General features: G+C 37.5%; 1 long non-coding RNA gene across 2 annotated transcripts in view; it reads left to right on the forward strand.

Moving 5' to 3' along the window:
* Positions 1-16,487, forward strand: part of LOC117085410 — a 67,068-nt gene that overhangs the window by 18,692 nt on the left and 31,889 nt on the right. The window contains exons 3-4 of one of the 2 annotated variants that reach the window (XR_004437946.1): positions 7,234-7,378; positions 12,348-12,448. This is a non-coding gene — a long non-coding RNA (uncharacterized LOC117085410). The remainder of the gene's footprint in view (positions 1-7,233; positions 7,379-12,347; positions 12,449-16,487) is intronic. The other variant, XR_004437945.1, reaches the window with a different exon arrangement.

Raw genomic sequence — 16,487 nt, forward strand, 5'->3', positions numbered from 1 at the left:
TAGTTTCAGCATTCATATTTAATTATTTGACGCACTTCAAGTTGATTTTCATATGGAGTATGGGGTAGTAGCCCAAATTTATTCTTTTTTCTGTGACTTTCCAATTGTCTCAGCACCATTTATTGAACAAACTCTTCTCTTCTCACTGAATGGTCTCAGCACCCTCAGTGAAAATCAATTGACCACAGACATATGGGTTTCTTTCTGGACTCACGATGCTATTCCATGGATCTATGCATATTCTTATGCCAATATTGTCTTGATTACTATTGCTTCATAGTAAATTTTGAAATTGGGAAGTGCAACTCCTCCCACTTTGTTCTTCTTTTTTAAAATTACTTTGGCTATTTTAGGTCCTTTGAGTTTCCATATGCATTGTAGGATCTACAAAGAAGCCAGTTGGGATTACCATGGGGGTTGTGTTGAATCTATAAATCAGTTTGGGGAATAATGCCATCTTAGCAATATTAAGTCTTCCAATCCAGGAATACAGGATATATTTCTGTGTACTTAGATTTTTAATTTCTTCCAATAATGTTTTGTAGTTTTCAGAGTATTAGTATCACACTTCTTTTGTTAAACTTGTTCCTAAGAATTTTATTTATTTTGAGGTTATTGTAAATGAAATAGTTTACTCTATTTCATTTTTGGACTGTTTATTGCAAGTGCAAAAATGTAATTGATTTTTAAATATTGATTTGTTGTATGTCACGATCTAGCTGAGACTGTTAGTCACAGATTTTTAGTGGATTATTTAGAATTTTACATATATATATATATATATAAAACTATGTCATCTCAAATAGAGATAGTTTTATTTCTTAATAATCCCTTTTAAAATAATTATTTTAAATGTTTTGGCCTTACATGAAGCAGTTGCAGGTACTATATTCAGATGTAAGAATTTAGCTATCTGGATTTGTCATCTGGTGAAAATCTAGTTTTCACTAATACAGTCATATGTTGCTTACTGACAGGGATAGATTTTGAGAAATGCATTGTTAGGTGATTTTGTCATTGAGCAAACATCATAGAGTGCACTTACACAAACCTAGATGGTCTAGCCTCCTACACACTTAGACTCTATGGTATAGCCTATTGCTCCTGGGCCACAAACCTGTACCTGTTACTCTACTGAATACTGTAGGCAATTGTAACACAATGGTACGTATTTTTGTATCTAAACACATCTAAACATTAAAAAAATTAGTAAAAATGTAGTATTATAATCTTACGGGGCCACCATTGTATATGTGATCCATCATTGTCTGAAATGTTGTTATAAAGTGCATGATGTATACGATTATCTCTAAGAAAATATTCTCTTTTTCCTTCTTTTTTTTTTATCTTCTTTAATATAAATTGTTTGGACAATTGTTTCCTTTGACTACTATACTTCTACATAGTAAAGCTCTTACTTTCCTGCTAAAATAAAGATGTTATTACTATTTATTCTGAGAAGATTATATTACCTAACCAATCACAGAACCAATCGTCTTTGATTCCATAAAATGAGACAAGTTTCTCTATAACATGATTTTACATAGCAAAAGTATAGAAAACCATTAGTCTCATCACTGAGAGTAAGTGGCAATAAGTTTGTAGCAATATAAATAATACAACAGAACATCTGTCTGCAAAACGCAAATTAAATTCTTAATGTAGGTATCCCCCACATCATAAAATGTAAATACTTACCATGTATGGCTACTTTTTCCCTTCTACATAGAAATCTGCTTCTGCAATCACTTTGCTACAGATTGGGTTAAAAAATAAAAACTGCCTACATTTGGCACAAAGCTGATACCAAAGTAATAAAAATTAGTCAAGAATTATAGTGTTCTGGGAACACTATGAAGCTTTTAGCATGTCTCTCTGTTTCTGTCCAAAATCCATGTATCATCCACATATGGTTGCATTCATTAGAATTATGTTTCTGAGGCACTAATTCAATAGTTCAGCTGAAAGGTTGGTGTTTTACCACAGAGGAGACTGAGTTTAGGGACAACCTCTTGATCCCAGGCTGTGACCTCCAGAACTCAGGACATGTTACAATGAGTATGACCATGAAGTTTTTCCACAAAAATATTGTCTCTTTTAAGTGGTTTAATATATCAGGAGACAGAAACACTTACAAAGAAAGAGACTGAGAGACAAAAAGAGACAAAGATGCTACACTTAGAGTACTGTTAAAACTCTTTCACCAGAAGGAGAAGATTAATCTGTAATACAGCTTCAGCTCTGTTCTTAGATATTTACATTACGTGCTTCTATGAAGGAAATATATGTACTCACAAGGAAGCTTGAAGCAATTAGTCTCCTAGCCTGGCAGGTTGTATTTCATAATTTTAGCAATTATCTACTCCTACATTTTTTTCAAGTCAAGCTTTAACTGTTATAAAAACAGTTATCAAATGTATATTAAAATCTGGCAGAGTTGATAGCCTAAGTTATCATTAATTCATAATAAAGCAAACCACAAGAATGTTTATTTACAAGTGACTTATCTGAACATGCCTCTATAAATGGTATTTAAATCCTGTTGATTTTAATCTCAATGAAGCACTGAAGCAACCATATTAATAAAGAGGAAGGAAAATCAATCTAGAATTGATCCCAGAGCCTTAGCTATTCACCAGGATGATGTAGATTTTAATCTTATATCTGCCCTTCTGTGGCTATATCATACTGGGAAAATTATAAAATCTCTCCTAAGCCTGTTCTCTTATTTATAAACTGGGAATAATAGATGTACCTAGCTTCTCAGGTGTTTTAGAGAGTTAAATGAGAAAATGCACATAGAAAAATGTATCACAGTGCTTGGAACATAGTAAGTTCTCAAATGGACTTTGAATTTTGTTCCTGTCCTTAGGCTACTTACCTAAAAATATATACTAATAATTTACATGCATTATACACATTAATTTTAATTATAATTGAGACCTAATAGGAATATACTATAAATTCCTCATTTATAACATTCATTTATAATGCTTACTATTGATATTAATGAAATACTTTAGATTTAGTATATAAAATATACACATACATTTGTGTATACATGATTTTTAAACTTCTCTAACTTAGCATTCAGTTTATTGCCTCCTTTACTTCCAAGAAGGCAGTACTCTCTGGATGGAAGATAAAAAGATGACAACCATAGTCCGCATTGAACCATATATCCACATTAATAGCTGTTATTACGTGTAGGCTGTGTCCTTTTCAGAGGTACTAAGCACACAGTAGACGAGATATGACAATCCCTATGACAATCACCTAGACAGCTTAACACAGTACTTAGAACATAGTAAGAGCTCAAAAAGTGCCAGTGAACAAGAATTACATCTCCTGATGAAAGATAGAAGATAAAGTAGATTAAAATGTTGACTATTGCAAGAAAAATGTCCCATTAGATATGCTATAAACTAGTATAAAATATTTTACATTGTTTTTGTATGTATTGCTGATAAATATGTATTGATATAGTGGTACCTATGTATAACTTTTTTTTTTTTTTTTTTTTTTTGAGGCGGAGTCTCGCTCTGTCGCCCGGACTGGAGTGCAGTGGCCAGATCTCAGCTCACTGCAAGCTCCGCCTCCTGGGTTTCCGCCATTCTCCTGCCTCAGCCTCCCAAGTAGCTGGGACTACAGGCGCCCGCCACCTCGCCCGGCTAGTTTTTGTATTTTTAGTAGAGACGGGGTTTCACCGTATTAGCCAGGATGGTCTCGATCTCCTGACCTCGTGATCCGCCCGTCTCGGCCTCCCAAAGTGCTGGGATTACAGGCTTGAGCCACCGCGCCCGGCCATAACTTTTAAATAAATATAAAACATTCGGGTTGTGGGCTCAAACAATTTTTTACTAATAAAGTTGATTTAAAAGGATACAGAGACTTGGGACTGGAGTTGTATGTGCTAAAATAGTCCTCATCCATCTACCTACCCATCTATCTCACTATTAATCCATCCATCTTTGTTTTAGCTTGAAACTTCTCTCACCCCAAATTTTTGTTGTTTACATCCAGATATGATAGAATACAGGAGATATGACTAAATATCATAAAATATTTAGTGAACATAAAATAGATCGTGAGACGTCTCTTAGGCATCCAATTCCCCAAGCCTCTTAGCTGCCACACAAATTATGTCACCAAAGTAACTCTACTTGACAAACTCTTACGTATTTGAAATACTCCACAGCTCACAGTTGGAGAACATGTCTTGATATATAGTTTGTATCTCTTGCTGAATTAAAGCCATATCCTTCTTACTAAGCCCTCAACAGGAGTTTTTGTTCCTTAGTTTTTGGTTTGGTTGTTTAGTTTTCATAAAAGCACTGCAGCTGCCTCTGTTTGTGAAGTCACACTACCTTCATTCATCTACTTAGGATCTTTCTTCATTACCAATTGTCATAGATTGTCCTCTAGAAATGCGGTCCTCCATATGAATATAAAATGTCAATATATTGTATATGTAACACATGTTATATATAGCATATGTGTAATAAATACACATGAGATGGAAACTGAAAAAGATGGGGTAAAATGCAATTTGCTATATTTAAATAATTGCTACTTATCAATAGTTGAAATAATTTTGCTCTCTAGTGTTATTAATATTTTATTAAGACCAATATGATTGAACGTTTTTTTTTTTTAAAAGATTTGGTCTAACACTTTGTGGTATAACTATTGAAAGCTATTTCTAAATTCAGTATGTGTCAAAATATTGTTTTAAATGGGTGTTATAACCAAAAATCATTCCTTACAAACTACATATATCCAAATAAGAGAGTTATAATGTAGGCTTTACTTACCAAATTAAAATACCATTTTAAGTCTCCTTTGCTAATTACACAAATAATTTTTGTTGAAATCCAATAAATATATTTCCATATTCCCTGGTAACAATCAGTTGTCATGCTAATTAGAAGGTATTGTGCATCTTTATCTCACGAAGTCTTATTTCTGCTGGTCCAATACTTCTTGGTTTATCCTCTAGCACTGGGTCATGGGACTACCTCCAAGGCCATGTTTTGGTTAAAGGGAAGATGGTTTTGCTAAGGAGGCAGCAAATGTGTGTGTGTGTGTGTGTGTGTGTGTATATGCATGTGAATCAAAGTTTGTTAAAATCATGTAAATCAAAATTGGCATTTATTGATTTACCTGTGCCTCAACAAAAATAAAAGTTTCATGAGACTTTCAAATGACATCTTCTGGTTTAATAGTTGAAGATACATTAGAGTAAGAGAGAAAGAAGAAAGAAATGAAGGAGAGAGAGATGATAAAAGAAAAATATCTTTTATGGTACAGCAGAAGGAATATTTACATTAAATGTAAGAGGGATAAAGTACAAGGTAATAAAGACAGAGGCGGTATCTGTCTCCTTCCTAAGTACTCCATTTAGAATCTGATCCTTGCATGGTTTCCAAACTCAGCAGTTGAAACCAATCATGATGGATGGAGCATAATAATTGTGTGATATACTTCATATGGTACCTTTCAGAATCACATACTACCTCGACCATCATTTATGAGAGGAAAGGAATGTGCTGCATCCAATCCCTTCTCAGTCTTAGCTTATAAATTGGCTTCATAATAAGAAAGAATCACAAAATCAAATGGAAGCACATCTAGCAGTAGTGTAAAAAAAAAAAAATGCAGCCTGAGACGCTTCTTTCCATGAAACCCTTCTTCCATGAAACCCTTCTTTCCATGAGACCCTTTCTTCCATGAAAACTTGATTTTACAGGTAACTTAATGGGTTGCTCCTGGTGGCTTTTGTGATTTTACAGTTGGGTAAGATAACATGGAGTCTCTTAGTTTCCAGTATGAATATAATTCTGGCAATTTCTACATTTCCTTTAGACCATCTGTCTTATTTACCAAAAAGCAAAATTTTAACTTTAATAAATGAAAAAGCCAAAGGAATAAGACTTGGGGATTGAGATCTATGATCCAATGGACTATGTGGTCTCTTAATAATACATAAATGTACAAATAGCCACTTTCTATGAAACGAAACTATGAGCAAAGCTATGATTTCTGAGCTGGGAGGAAACTTATTGAGCAAGACAGACAAGGAAACAGGTGTAGAATATTTATGTTATTTGCCTTATTGTGAAGTTTTTTTTGTTTGTTTTTTGTTTTTGTTTTTGTTTTTGTTTGTTTTTTGGGTTTTCTTGAGACAGGGTCTTGCTCCACCCTGTAGGCTGTAGTGCAGTGGCACAAACACGGTTCACTGTAACCTCAACCTTCTGGGATCACGTTATCCTCCCACCTTAGCCTCCTGAATAGCTGGGACTACAAGTGTGCATCACCATACCCAGCTAATTTTTTTAAATTATTATTTTGTAGAGAGATGGAGTCTTGCCATGTTGCCCAGGCTAGTCTTAAATTCCTAGCTCAAGCAATCCTCCCCGCTCAGCCTCCCAAAGTGCTGAGATTATGAGTGCAGGCCACCATGTCTGGCCATTATTGGGCTTGTTAACGGCAAGATAGGTGCCACAGTGCAGATTGTCACACTCTGAAACCAAAGTTCTTTCCATGAACTTTTTTATTTTCCCCTCAGAAAATAGTCGCAAAGAGGGTGGTGGGCTTGATTTAAGGGTAGACATTTCTAATGCCCAGGAGCCCTGGAAAGGCTGCATAACAGCCTCTCATACTAGGAACAGCCTGTTCATACTAGAAACAATGACCGTGGTTTGCATTCTGTAGAGTCTCTTCACTGGGACATGAGCTTTGATAACTCAGCTAAATGGTAGGTGTTTATATTCCAGTATTTAATTAAATCGTGCTTTAAGGAAATACTACTAACTTTCTCTTACAGTATTAAGTTTTGCCATGTTCACAGCCTCAAGTCTCTAGCACAGTAACTCACAACTCAGACCTTCACATTGGAGTTAGCTGAAGAATTCAAAATACGGAAACAAGGGGCACCACCTTACAACAATGGACTAAGAATTGCTAGGAGGTAGCCTGGAACAGTATTTTATTGTTATTACTATTATTGTAAAAAACAGAATAATATTTGTTTTTAAGTGCTCCCAAGTGATTTTAACATATAATCAGGGCTGAGAATCCCCACACTCCAGAGGAGAGCTATGGGACCTTTCTTCTTGAGCATCTGCTCGTTTTAATTGTCCTTATGAAAGACTCTGCCAGAGATGGTAGACCAGACTCACAGCTCAAATGTTAGGTCAACGCACTTTCTAATCTTTTTGTTACTTTATTTAGAAAACTCTCTCTAAGACCGTGTTCTCAAACTTTCCTGCTCATCAGAATCAACTGGAGAAATTGCTGAAATGGATTTCTGGGCCCCATGCCCGAAGTTCAGAAGATCTGGGGTAAGACCAGAGAATTTGCATTTCTAAGACCCCAGGTAATGCTGTTGCTACTGGTCCTGGGGTCACACTTTGAGAACCCTTAGCAGTTGATAAAACCCTACTGGATTCCTTCCTCTATAAAGATTTTTTTCTGTGGAAGGCAAAATTCTTTGATAACTCACTCTACCAAGTCCCTGACTCCTTCCTTTCTCATCAGTGACTCACGGCTAGCAAATGTACTGGCCTCTCAATAGCATGAGTAACCTTCTAGCAGATTTTGCCAGCAAGACTCTGCCATTTGCTTTTAGTTCTTACAGAGTAACCCTTTTTTCCTCAGAACATTTCAAATAATGTTTGAAAGGAGTACACTCTTCTAAAGATATAAATGTAGCACCACTGTGGTGACACTACAATGTCTCTTGTCCGTGCCATGTAGACATGGGTAGCAAGTATGTTACATTTTGCTTCTTCACACAGTATAAATAAACGGATAAAATATTCCCCTAATTTTCCTCCTTCTAAATTCATTAATCCAAGGAAACTCCTGCTGGTAAATGAAAACTGAAACCTAAAGTCTGGGGAGTGCCAGGATACACTTAAATCAGGAAAATATGTGGATCAGGCCAGGTGTGGTGGCTCATGCCTGTAATCCCAGCACTTTGGGAGGCCAAGGCAGGCGAATCACTTGAGGCCAGGAGTTCAAGACCAGCCTGACCAAAATGGTGAAACTCCGTCCCTACTAAAAACACAAAAATTGTCCAGGCATGGTGGCACGTGCCTGTAGTCCCAGCTACTCGGGAGGCTAACGCAGGAGAAATGATTAAACCTAGGAGGCGGAGGCTGCAATGAGTCGGGATTGTGGCACTGCACTGCAGCCTGGGTGACAGAGCGAGACTGTCTCAAAAAAAGGAAAAAAAAAAAAAAAAAGAAACGTGGATCATTAAAAATTTACAATTAAAAAATGAACTAACATTCACTGACTGCCTACTATGAACCAAGGCATTACATTGTGAATTTTTAATTCACAAGACAGCAATCTGTGTTTTCGCAAGCCTTTCAGGTGATTCTTATGCAGACGAAAGTTGGAGAATCACTGCTCCAGGGACATACATATGTGAATGTTGGTATTTTGGAAGAAAGAAAGAAACACTTTGGGGTTTTAACAGACCTGGCAAGGTTTCTCCTGAAAGAGAAAGACATACTAAGGGAAATAAGGTGCCTGGGAACTTGGGAAGAAGAACCCTAGAGGGTAGGAGCAATGTTGAAGAAGAAATGGAGCTGTTACCTGTGTCAGACACACTGCCTGTGTGCCTATTGCCCTATCATGAGCGTATTCAGGCAGAATAAACTAGGAGAGCATTTCTGGAAGGTAAAGAGGGGATGTTTCAGACATAGCCCAACTAGGTGATTTTAGAACCCCTTTTCACCCCAGGGACGCCATCATTCTGAATGTTCATAGGACTATCTTAAAAATATGTCACCGATGTAAGTGAATTTCTAGATTGAGCTAAGAAAGAAATTGGGTTGGAAGAGAGGGCAAAGCAGGGGATGGACAGAGAGAGCTGCCTGAGTCAGACAGATTCAGACTTAATCCTTATAGGCACTTCCTAGCTGGTGATCTCAGGCAAATTACTTAATCTAGCTCAGGTTTTGTCCTTATGTATAAAAGGGAATAATCATGCCTACCTCAGAGAATTGTTGGGAGGATTAAAAGAGATAATAACATGCTTGGCACTCATGGAACGCAACTGTCCGGAGGCAGCTGCCAGCCCCAGTTCCCCCTCTGGCTAAAGGAAGTCATCCTACCTTTTTTTGTTAAGTAGGAGTTTTTCAAAGGATTTTTCATTTTCATTATCTGCCTTGTCTTGTGTGATTAGAAATGACCAGAGAGAAATGAGTGTCACCTTCCCTGAACTGGTAATATATTAGCCCTGTTCTCTCATCCTGCTCCCAGCCTCTCCAGTCTCTCCCTCAGCTCTTGCGTGGGTGGGGGTGGTGCCTCCGGCATGTTTGTATATTCCTCCAACACTCAGCCAGCTCTGCTCTAGAATCAGCCTTAATTAGTCATTTACCTAGCATAACTCAGCAAATCTGTGTTTGAAGTAGAATTATCCCATGTAGAATTTAATTTCCCTGTTTCCCATTTCGCCTCAGTGAGGTGAAATGGACTATTCAGCATGGAGAAGGCTTAGGTCTCATTTTTCTTCAGTCTGCCTGTTTTGGATTTCTGAATTTAAAAGTAAGTACCTCTTAGACACAGATGAATCCTTGCATGCCAGCTACCTGTCAAGTGGAGCAAATACTCAGCCAGCTACTGCATTAGGTTTTGGTTTAAAGCCACTCTAAATGATTTATTGTTTTTAAATTATTTACATGGCATTATTCCTTTCTTGTAAAATGCAAAAGTGCTGTCAGGAACAGCACGGAAGCAAGGTTATGAATGGTACTACAAGTAAATCAAGGTAATTAGAGGCTTCAAGTTGCAACTACTGACAAGTTCTCCACCAGCCACCACTTCACTGATGATAATAAAATTTGCATGATTTCCTGACATTATATTCACCACATATTTTCACTGCATGCTCACTGTAATTACTTAGGGCATGATCTCACACTTCTAGCAAGCAGAACTCTCACTGAACCCAGCTGTGACTATTACAGATGCTTAGAAATGAAGTGGATGGAATTAAGGGGAGAGTTCCCTACATAGCTTAGGGATCTGTGATGTATCAACTGCATCTTGACAGGTAAGAAAAAGGGAAATATTCTCAAGCACTCCTAAACTACTATCAGCTCAAATTATAATGACACTAAGGTATCTCGAAGACAGAATTTGGATCCTGGTTTACTGACAACTGATTTCTGAAATTTGTTTTCTGAATCTCTGATGCCAAGAAAAAAAAAATCATCAAAGTTGATTTTAATCCCTAATATGGAAGTACACCAGACATAACTCTAGGTGTAACTATGGGAAAAAATTCTGTGTTATTTTTCAAAGATCAGAATGGACAAGTAAGAAGGATTAAAAATACCAAACATCAGCAGGCACCTCTAGAAGTATAGGGTGACTAAAGCAGGTCAACTCAATATCTGAATTCCATAACCAACCTCTCATTTGGTCAAGTAATTCCTCAGTGCTTGGTGCAACATTTGTTTATATCAGCACATAAATTCATACACTTTTCTTGTTTTGGCTCAGTGAACCAAACTTAGATCTGACCATTTGCTCTTCTTTTCTAAACCTACAGCACCCTCGTATCTGTCTCAATAGAGGAGGAAAAATTTAGGTTTTGAACTATGTAACATACTACGGATGTACATATCAAAGATGAACATACTGTATGAACTAAAACTTAGTAATTAAGAACCATTCTTCTAACATTGAACTAAAAGACAGGAGAGAATAACTGAATATGAGCTTTGCCTTAGTGAACCATGGGAATTTATATAATTATTCAATATCAGTCTCTTCAACCTAAAAGAGATGAAATTACTCATACACATGCCATTGTCATGAGAATTGAAGAGAGAAGATGAAAGCACTCAGTACGGTACCTGGTATTGAATATGAATGCAAAGATAGAACAAATTATCCAGAAATGTCTTATTCTTTCATAGGTCTTCTATTTAGTTCACATAGCATGGAAAGTCTTAATACAGAAAGTTAATGTCTGAGTTAAGAGCAAGTTTGGAGACAGCAAGAAAAGGAGCCTTATTTTAAAGAATTTAGTAACACTCTGTCAGACCTGAAATGAAAAACAATTTGGGGAATGAATTATCTCTTCCCTCACCATGGAGAACAGCTGGTAACACCACAGTTTTTAAAAAACAGCCTAGTTGAGGCAATCGGATCTTAAGAATTGGAAGTTATTGCTCTAAATCACAGTACTTCTAAACCCGGAGGTATCTACTGGTAAACCTTTAAAATAATGAAATTCATTAAAGATTCCCAGATCTTAGGCTGACTCTGGTTAAAGTTTACAACCATAGTTACTGGATCTGCCTTACCTAGACTGGTTACAATGCAGGTATCTCCTTTCTTTGTATGAATATGTTGGGGAGGTGGTCACTTCTGTGATGGGAAGGTCTATGAACTTGTAGTAACATATAAGCAATCTTTAAAAAAGTGGAATAAAAGTCTGTTGTAAATAGTTTGTGTTAATTAGCCTAAAGATTACATCAAGCTCTGCGGTAGGTTTACTCATATTTAATTATATCCATTTTTAAACCAGTAGTAACTTATGAGATTTCTGGAATGTGTTTAGTAATCCACTGAGAAGACTGACTCAGAGTCATAGAAGAAAGATATCCTGTGTGTCCAACTGCCGTGACTGTTGACTTCCATCATTTGTTACCCACACTTTAAGATGAATAGGGAATGCATCAAAAGTACATAGTTCAATTAGCACAATAGCAAGTATGAAGCTATTATGTAGATGTGACATATTTTCTGTTAAATCATATGAGTGGTCATCACTTTTGCTAAAAATATGCATGTCATTTTTCAAGTGCCCTTTCTTTTGCCCTCGATTGTTTTTTGAAGACAAAACAAACCATCTTTTGTGGCATTCAGCAGTCTGCTCATTTTGTTCCTGTTGACAGTAGTGTTCTCATTTCTTCTACTCAAGATATGTGGAAAATAGTCTTTAAAAACCTGTTAGACACAAGATCATATGCTTTTTGAATGAGTGCTTTACTACTGAATGTGTGGCTTATTGTGGAAATATTTAAGCGCATCTTAAGCTCAGTTCTTATAAGGGCTATTACCATCGTTTTCCACTTTAGTGAGCTCTTAATCAAATGTCTTACTTGATAATTAATGTAGCAGCTGGTCAGCCAACATGGTTACAACTATGAGGTTATGTATTTTATAAAACCTTATATTTGAATAATGCCTTAGCAGCAATTTATTCCAACTTTTTATGTCTTTGTGTATATATTTCTATCTTTGCCTTGGTTTGTTGTCATGTTTGTGTTTATAAATGTTTGATTTTTTTCCTTCTCTTTCTCTTTTCATTCAAAAAGAATTTATTCTGAGAAAGAACAAAAGAGTCTTAGGAAAGAAGTGAGCTTCTGTATCAGAGACTGGTGGGAGTATGCTCTATCTTGGGAGAGTCAAGCTGAAGGTAAGACTTAAATCTCACAGGAGAGTTTCATGTTTTTGATTACCCCTAAGGTAGAATCATCTCATTGATTCTTTCTACCCCAGAATGCAATGATGTTAAAAGACCTTAGAGAATTGACTTACACCAGCAAGGAATGTGAAGAAATGTTTGTTAATTTTTTATCCATTTAATCAACTGTACTAATTAACCTATGTCTTACTGGCATCCTCCCCTCCCCCTACACCTCGTAGTTTATAACTGTTAAATAGATCATTTTTCTGAGTGCACCAGGTTCAAAAGTTTGATTGACTGTGTGTTCTAAGAGAAGACTTTCTCTTATTCATATCTATACAGCAGTGTCTTTCTAAAGGGAGTTTACAAAGATCTGGGGAATTATGGTGAAAGAACAGAGTTCTTCATGATAACATTTACAGTCTGAACAGACAGTTCAGTCCTAAAAGTATCCAATTCGGAAACCGAGTTAGAGAGGAAGCAGTAGAAAACCCAGATCTCATTGCTGGGAAACTTTACAATTTATCAGGTCAAACCCCAATAAGATATCCAAGCCCTTTCAGTTAATTTGTGGCAGACCTAAGTTCAATAATAAATTTCTATTGCCAGTCTCAGTTCTTTCCTTTATGGAGCAGAGAACACAAATGGCTCCCAGCTATAGAGAACTTGTGCAACCAATAAGACAAAACACATGGAACAACCAGAGGAAGAATAAGACTTCTCTAGTCATTTTTATACACCTGCATATAGTAAGTTTGATAAATACTAGCTGTTAACAAAATGCATGGCGTCTTAAAATTATATTTAAAATGGTTATTTATGTTAATATAATTAATTTTTAATTGCTGCTGAGTCTGTTTAATTTGAAACTGATATTATCTAATAATGTGTATATGACCGCAAGATAAAATGAAGCATGCATCAAGCAATTGTCAACTGGTTAATTGAGCCTAGTAAGAAGAACATACTATTTAAAATTTTAATCTAGATTATATGGTTAATGGTTGACTTTGGACCTAAATTATCTAGGCCATGTCCTCATTTCCTTGTGCCAAGATAAATATACTACAAAATACGATTTTTTAAAAGTTGATCAGATGAAAGGTAGTTACTAACATTAAAAAATAAAAGTTAACATCAGAAGATTCAAGACAAAAGTATATTTGGAACAGTAAAGAACACGTTGTGGCTTATACCTAATGCTTCAATCTTCTGCTTCATCTGTAAAATAAGGATACATTCTTCTACCTTACTAAGTTTTTGTGAGGGTAAAAGCCAGTCATTTCTGTTATAGCCCAACATGTAATTCTCAAAAAACATCACTGCAAAATGCAAAATTATGGAATAAAAACCACAGGACTCATAAGAAAACGGGGTTAAGAGATTAATACTCAAAAACTTCATGAGGCAGCACTATTCACAATAGCCAAAACGCAGAACCAAGCCAAATGCCCATCAATACTATACTAAATAAAGCAAATGTGGTACATATACACCATGGAATACTATGTAGCCATAAAAAGGGATGAGATCATGTCCTTTGCACAGAAATGGATGAAGCTGAAAGTCATCATTCTCAGCAAACTAACGCAGGAGCAGAAAACCAAACACTACATTTTCTCACTCATAAGTGGGCATTAAAAAATGGAAACACATGGACACAGGGAGGGGAACGACACACACTGGGGCTACTTGGGGGTTAGGGGGTGAGGGGAGGGAGAGCAGTAGGACAAATAGCCAATGCATGCGGGGCTTAAAACCTAGGTGATGAGTTGATAGGTGCAGCAAACCACCATGGCACACATATACCTATGTAACAAGCCTACGTAAACAAACAAACATGTTTTGCATGTGTATCCCGGAACTTAAAGTAAAATAAAGATAAATAAATAAATAAATAAAATTAAAAGACAAACCTGGCCGGGCGCAGTGACTCACGCCTGTAATCCCAGCACTTTGGGAGGCCAAGGTGGGCAGATCACGAGGTCAGGAGATCAAGACCATTCTGGCTGAAATGGTGAAACACCGTCTTTACTAAAAATACAAAAAATTAACCGGGCATGGTGGCGGGCACCTGTAGCCCCAGCTACTCGGGAGGCTGAGGCAGGAGAATGGCATGAATCCGGGAGGTGGAGCTTGCAGTAAGCCGAGATCGCACCACTGCACTCCAGCCTTGGCAACACAGTCAGACTCCGTTTCAAAAAACAAACAAACCTTCGTCAGAGACATGGAAAAAAGGATAAGAGCCCAATAAAAAGTACACATAGTTTTAAACATGTTAAAAGTTTAAGAAATACACAAATACCATAATAAATAGGGCATCTTACCTTTAAAATGGTCTGAAGTTTGCCTGTACTGAAGTTTCTAGTGTATTCTGTGTAAAAGAAGAAGAGAAGAAATAAACTGAGCAAAAAAAAACTTCTATCATAAAAGAAAAAGAGAGAAAAAGCAAAGAGAAAAGAGGAAAAATTCAAAAAAGCGTAGAGAGGGACATCAACAGCAGGATGCATGCTGGGCTGCCTGGCTCGGGTAGCAATAGAAAGGGTTGTGGCTTGTGAGGTACCGTCAAGTAGTTTGTATTAGCCTTCTCAGGCTGCCATAACAAAATACCACAGACTAGGTGGGTTAAACAACAAATTTATTTTTTCAGTTCTGGAAGCTGAAAGTCCCAGATCAAAGTGCCAACAGATTCAGTTCCTGTTGAGGGCTCTTTTGCCAGTTTACAGACAGTTGCCTTGTTGCTTTGTCCTCACTTGCTGTTTTTCTGCGCATGAGGGAAAAGAGAGCTCCAGTGTCTCTTCCTTTGTTTTAAGGACCAGTCCTAACTTTCTGATTTCATTTCACCTTAATTATCTCCTTTAAGCCCCATCTCCAAATACAGTTATATTAAGGGTAAGGACTTCAACATACGAATTTTTGGGGGAAACAATTTAGTCCACGACAGGTTTGAAGGAGGGATATCTGATGGAAAATTGTAATGACAGATATGAATAGGTGTGACTCATTGATCTCATGATGTGGATGTATATATTGTGTATTCCCTCATAGCTCAGTTCAGCTGAAATATCTGTTTCTCACAGATGAAACTGCATGAGTCAACACAAAATTTACATTACGCTCAAATTGTTTCCTAATCAATCAATGGAGTTGGACCAAATTAGGATTTACAAAACAACTGTTGTAGTAAAACTGACAGTACTCATTCAATCAATAACTACTACCTAAAACTATAAAACTGTGTCCGGACTTGGTGGGTTCTTGGTCTCACTGATTTCAAGAATGAAGCCATGGACACTCAGAGTGACTGTTACAGTTGTTAAAGATGGGGTGTCCGGATTTTGTTCCTTCAGATGTTCAGATGCATCTGGAGCTTCTTCCTTCTGGGGGGTTTGTGGTCTCCCTGTCAGGAGTGAAGCTGCAGACCTTCGTGTTGAGTGTTACAGCTCTTTTCTTTTTTATTTATTTATTTATTTATTTATTTTGAGACGGAGTCTCGCTCTGTCGCCCAGGCTGGAGTGCAGTGGCCGGATCTCAGCTCACTGCAAGCTCCGCCTCCCGGGTTCACGCCATTCTCCTGCCTCAGCCTCCCGAGTAGCTGGGACTACAGACGCCCGCCACCGCGCCCGGCTAGTTTTTTTTTGTATTTTTTTAGTAGAGACGGGGTTTCACTGTGTTAGGCAGGATGGTCTCTTGATCTCCTGACCTCGTGATCCGCCCGACTGGGCCTCCCAAAGTGCTGGGATTACAGGCTTGAGCCACCGCGCCCGGCCTCTTTTTTTTTTAAGACGGAGTCTCGCTCTGTCCTTCAGGGTGGCGTGCAGTGGCACCACCTCCACTCACTGCAAGCTCCACCTCCCAGGTTCAAGCCATTCTCCTGCCTCAGCCTTCTGTGTAGCTGGGATTACAGGGGCCCGGCACCGCGCCCAGCTCATTCTTTATGTATTTTTAGTAGAGACGGGTTTTCACCATGTTAGCCAGGATGGTCTGGATCTCCTAACCTCGTGATCCGCCCAGGATGGTCTGGATCTCCTGACCTCGTGATCCGCCC

Source organism: Trachypithecus francoisi, unplaced genomic scaffold, assembly GCF_009764315.1.
Source record: "Trachypithecus francoisi isolate TF-2019V2 unplaced genomic scaffold, Tfra_2.0 Lachesis_group1, whole genome shotgun sequence".
Taxonomy (NCBI): Eukaryota; Metazoa; Chordata; class Mammalia; order Primates; family Cercopithecidae; genus Trachypithecus; species Trachypithecus francoisi.